General features: G+C 36.0%; 1 protein-coding gene across 1 annotated transcript in view; it reads left to right on the forward strand.

Annotated features, from left to right (window-relative positions):
* astn1 (astrotactin 1) overlaps positions 1-6,000 on the forward strand; it is a gene marked incomplete at its 3' end in the record, with an annotated part of 379,756 nt that overhangs the window by 247,566 nt on the left and 126,190 nt on the right. The gene's annotated exons all lie outside the window — the stretch shown is intronic.

A 6,000-nucleotide genomic window follows, 5' to 3' on the forward strand; every position in this document is an offset into this window, starting at 1 on the left:
ACTCAGAGATGTTAGATATATAACAAATTAAATATACTACCTCATTTTCACTTCAATTTTTACTCTCTAACTATTTCATTATGTCACTAGATGTGGGTAGTTTTACATCAAATACATTTAACTAGTGAAATGAATCCTAAAACAAAACTATTTGGGAGTTATTGCCTAAAAAAATAGAAAATAACACTGATCTGAAAGAGTACTGGTCAGAAATGTTCAGATTACGTGTATGTTTCCTTATTTTTATTTTTTTTTTTCACCTGTTATACCTACTTAAAAAAAAACAACAAAATTAACTATCATGCTTAAGTGTATTTTAACCTAGGTAGACTGACATGATGAAAAGATACAATAGGAAGGTTTTATTGACATGAAAATGAGTCTTTTGCACTAAGACCCCAGGGGAAGAGGTCAATGCTGAAGGAAATTGATCTGGGTGAGCTGCAGGATCTAGGTTATGGATGTCTTTCCCCCAAGAGTCTGATGCTTGCTATGTAATGAAGGTTGGAGAATGAAGGAAGTCTAGTGAGAAAAGTATGGAGAAGGGCGGAAGAGTGTTGCTGTTCGGCTGGAAAGCTGAAGGGTCTGTTGATTTGGACTTTAAATCTAGAGTCTTGTTTGCTGATAGGCTAACGTGAGGCCTAGCAGCTGCGTTGATTGGCTGGAGCCCATGAAGGGGCAATCGAATTTACGCCTGGGTTCATTTTTAGGAAGCATAACTTCCACAATATTCATCATGAAAATCCTTCCTTTAGTTTCAGCCAGTCCCTAAAAGCTTTAACTGCAAAGAAAACATTCAGATTTGACAGTTCCCAGTTACAGTGAAGAAGTAACAAAGCCAGCAGCAAAGCAAGTTGCATGTTTTCCTTTTTCTTAACCTCAATTACCCACAGCTTTTGGGAGAGGGTATTTTCTTCCATATATATTGCTTGAACAGCTGTTATCCTTTAGAATGTGAAGCTATCTGTTATGGCTATGGAAATATACTCGAATATGAATGGGTTTTCTTATAAAGGCATAAATAATACATGAGTTAAAACTGGGCAAACTGATTCTGAGTATAGTGTTAAGGTGAAAAAATGCCTTGAAGAGAGCAGCCAGCAGTCAGCTGCATTGTGTTTGCCAACATTACTCTGCAAACACAATGCTTGCTCTGATGAAAGCCTTGAGCTAATTTTTCTTTAACTGTCTGAATATTGTTAAGATCTTGATCATCTGAAGTAATAGCAAGACTGATCTGAGACAGGGATGAAGAAAATTATCATCTAAATATGAGAGGATATGAATCCCAACTACTGATTCTACCCCCAGTCTTTTTAAAACAGTCATTGTAATTTTGTTTGTTCACATCACAGCACTGTATAAACATATCCATTTAATGGTGTGATGATTTTTTGGGGATATCTTGAGTGAAACGGTTCAAAAGGAGGGCGGACCTTGAACAATCCATCTATCAGTCCTCACTAAATTCTGAAACTCGTCAATAGAGAGCTATGAGATCAATAGAGCTATTTTATTAGCAGATCCAATGTTGTTTCTAGATCTAGAGTCCTCTGGTTTGTAGATATTAATCACCTGTAAATATATTTCCAAAGAAGCCCATCAGTATAATGATATTTTAGTAATGGTTAATTCTATCTTTCCATCTTGTAGATCAACTTAACAATAAATGGTTCTTGGTTGCTGGTGCCCATCTCTTGAGTCATTGAGCAAGAGCTTCTGTATCCTCCGAGTAGGTTTACCTTTCATTATAATGCACAAAGAGACACACTGGTCAAACAACCCCCCTCACACAGATTTAACGCTAAGGGCAATTTCACAAAGACTATTTCATTTATCTGCAGATTTTGGGGCTTCTGGTAGATGGTAGTTTACAGAGATGCAGAATCATCCAAGGCCAGGATTCAATCTCCCAACCTTCTTGCTGTAAGGAAACAGTAAACTGTATCATCGGATTTGTACAAATTCAATTTGTCCTATTTTTTTTTTTTTTTTTTAAAGAAAGTAGAATTAATAATAATAATATGAATAATCTGAATAATAATCCAATACAGTCTTTTGGATAAGCTGACAAAAAGTGACCATATTCATGAAATCTTTTGGACCAAAATATAAAGTACTACATTACGTCCTTCCTCATTCTGCTGGCTACTGATACATCTTTATTTTTGTGACACTCCTACAAGCCAGCACCCACTGCTGAAAATGGCAGACTTCTTTTTCTTTATTCATCATCATTCGTCTCCCTTTCACTTTCATACGGTACATGTACCTTTAAAGCTCTCATGCATCAATTTATCTCACTCACACACACCCAGAAAAATCTTTGAAACACACACACAAAGTTCTTATCTTTTACTTCCTTTCATGTGTTTTCTCCATCCCCTCTTTCATTTCTGTGGTTGGAGGACGGCTGTCTACCACCAGCATCATTCAGATCCCTTCTGGATGTGGTTCTGAACACGGTGGGGGCAGTCAGAGTGATATATGGCCGTAATCCCAATGCTGCAGCATGACACGGCTGTCAGTTGCCATGGGAGACTACATGATTTATACTCTGCTGCTGTGCTTATGGTTTGATAAAAGTGACGTTAAAGGCCTGTTCCTGGACCTGACAACATTATTCGCTAAGCCATACCATAAATGGTGCATTGGAATATTTTTCCCTTTTTCCAGCTATCATCATAATACAGGTTTCATCTTTTCCCTTCACGTTTGGTCCAGTTCTACTATTTTGAATCTTAGTAAAGGCTGATTTGTCAGTTAAAGTTCTCAAAAACTTCTAGTTCTCTCCTTCTGTCATTAATGATTAGGGTCAACTGTTCCTGTCATCTGTCATTATAGGATGTGTTTCATACACTGCTGACTTTGATTTTAAAAGGTCATTGGTCAAAGCAGCGCAGAGCAGGTATAACATCTGAGGGCTGAGCTGTGCATCAAAATGAAAAACATTTATACACAGATGGCTACTTCAGGCTGAAGAAATGGGTATTATTGATTTTGGAGGCAAGAATATTGTTAAATGAGACAAAATCAATACAGATAATTTACAGGGCTGTAAAAGAAATACTGTGTTAAAGCAACATAAGATATAAGCCAACGTATTTCATATTGTTGTTTTGAGGTATTTACGTGGTGATATAGCTTCACAGAGTACAACTATTTTTTTGGCAAAATTAGGACTCACGATACAGGGCAAATTGAATTATTCAAATAAGCTTTACAAAGTCTGTGATTTTATACCCTCCAGAAACACTTTCACTGAAAATAAATAGGATGCTAATCAGTGTAGTTTAGCATTATGATTAAACTTTCTAATCCCTGCACTAAGAAAATTAAACTACTAATAATTTTCTGTTGCAAAAAGAATAAAATTTTCATTCTGAAACGAAACATGAAACAGATTAAAGTTCACCCTTTTAAGCATTTATAGCTTGCTGGAGAATATTTCCATGCTTTTTCCTGTTTAGCTTTGTTTTTAGTCTTTAACATCTCATCAGGGAGTGATGTGCAGCAGCTCTTAACGCCTCCACATAATCATGGACCATTAATTTTTGCTGTCTGCAGTCTTATCCAGATTTGGTAATACAATGTCAGTTTTAGAATTTCCTCTTACCAAAAAAGCAAAAAAGAGCAATAAAACAAAATATTAAAACAATGAAGTAAAAGCCTACCACCAAATAGGTATTGATTAAACCAATTCAGTGCACTAAGGTGAAAGTCAAAGGCTAGATTATTTATTGTACCATAGACTATTGTACCATTTAAGACTTTCATTATAATCATGTTTGAATAAAAATGTATTTGATAAAACTACAAACTTCGATGTGACTCAGGAATTTTATGCGGTAGACCAGCTTCAGTTATAACGGTTCTCTTAATGTTGACATGCCTTTGCATTTAGTTCAATTATCATCTAGTTTGTTCTTTTAAACCTTGGTCTATGTTGTACGGGTTTCTAGTGTGTGTAGTGTCAGTTTCTGTGGAAGTTACACTCATTAAAAGTCAGGGTATTGGTGGAATTCACCCTTTGGCTCTCTGCTGCCTGGGCTGCAGCATTTCACCTGCCTTGGTGAGCTGATGTTAGTCTTAACAGTGCAAGTTTCACATTTCCACAGCTCTTTCCTCTTGTATATGTGGAAATTTGCATAAATTTTAAAGACACTGTTTTCTGCGACTGTTACGCTCATTAAAACTAAGGTTATCGGAATAGTTCCATAGTCATTTTTTGTTTCAGTTTAACCATAGTCTGTGCTGAAATGTGCTTGGGAGAAAGCCCAGATGCCAATCAAAGGCCATTACGCTTACTTTGTATAAGCGTATTGGTCTATTTTTCAGCATAAACGTGACTTTTTTTAGCGTTACGGCCAGCAACGCTGAAGTACGCCAGCAAGAACCCTGACATCCACCTCCGTATAAATACAGTTGTGCCTTAAATATGAATAAACTTTGTGATGAAGTACAGGAAAGTCACATTGTTAAAGCTTAGAGATAAACATGTGAAGAAGTTTAGTAGGTAAGTGTAGTTAGCTAATTAAACAATACAAAGAAATGGAAACGTCAAGGACATGGTTGCCCTTGGAAACTGATATGCCATGCTAGGAGACCTTTCAGCCAAGATGGCCATTTTGGCAGTGGAGATGTGCCTGAGGGGTGACAAGCTGTTAACCAAAAACATATTTATCGTGTACAAGCATATGCAAGAATGCAAAAATAAAAGGATGCACTATTCATGTCTTACTACTGTTTGCATTAAATGTTTTTCTTTGTGCTTCATCACAGTTGGAAAAAAGCGTTCTTTTTACACCTCTGCTAGTAGATGCTTTGTTTTATTATATTTTATTTGACTCATGATCACAAGCAAAAAAATCAAGCCTCTGGTCAGGTTATCTTTTTATGGTGAATGCTCAAATGCCCATAAGTTTGATGAACAGTTTTCCTGAAAGATAGGTAAGAAAAACCCAAGTCAATTTTTTTATTATTGCATATGAACCAGATCAACCCATCTGCTCTAACGATCCTCAGGGGGAATATCTACTCTATCAAATGTGTGTGCACTAGCCCATTGCCCTCCTGAACATCTCCTTTCATGGTCTGTCCTTATCAACCAAAGAATAACTTAGCAGTACTTATTTACATTTTAAAAGTCTATTATCAGAGCAATGAGGCTACAATGAATGTTAAAAACCAAAGTTCACTGGATACATAAACACTTCTTATGTGTGCACAGCAAGGGAAAACCATGAAACACAATTCCATTTGGTGAGGAGATCATAAAGCTTTGCATTTAACCAACAGATAAGATGATCCTCTTAGAAGTCAAAGCTGAAAGATAATTGTCTATTATACCTTCAAGCTTGATAACAAAAAGACATTTGTTATCGTTGGATATGACTGTGGCCCTTTAAGAGGCATGTTGCTGTCAATGCAGGCAGAAGATTCTACAAAGAATCTATTTTAGGGATTAACTACCATACAAGGCATGATTCTATTTTTTATACTTAAAGCTATTCATTCATATTTGCTTAAATAAACTAAAAAATGGTATGTTAGGTTCTAACATGACAATATATGAAAGGTTCAAAGGTATAGTGCCCTGAATCTTTGAATGAGATGAGCTTTTTGTCTATTTAACATTACACACTTGCCATCTATTCACTCATCTACGTCAGATGTTATAGATGTTATTTTGATTTAGTCATGTTCTGTCTTTATAGTCTCTCATGTAGATGAGAAACTCTCTATCTAATACCCCTTTGATCTAACACTGACATTATCCGTGCTTCTGTCTCATGTCATCTAATATAGTATTTAGTATAGTACAGCCCTCCCCCATTTTTATCGTGTAATGTAAACCAGAATGAAAATATGCCTCCAACCTTTGATCTAAATCTTCCCCCACTATTGAAGAGTAAATATAACATAATTGTGAAGCTTAGAATCTTTTTTGTTTCTTCTTCTTCTTCAGAATTTACCCATGGGGGTAAAACTTATAGCCTG

Source organism: Cyprinodon variegatus, unplaced genomic scaffold, assembly GCF_000732505.1.
Source record: "Cyprinodon variegatus isolate N-32 unplaced genomic scaffold, C_variegatus-1.0 Scaffold301, whole genome shotgun sequence".
NCBI lineage: Eukaryota > Metazoa > Chordata > Actinopteri > Cyprinodontiformes > Cyprinodontidae > Cyprinodon > Cyprinodon variegatus.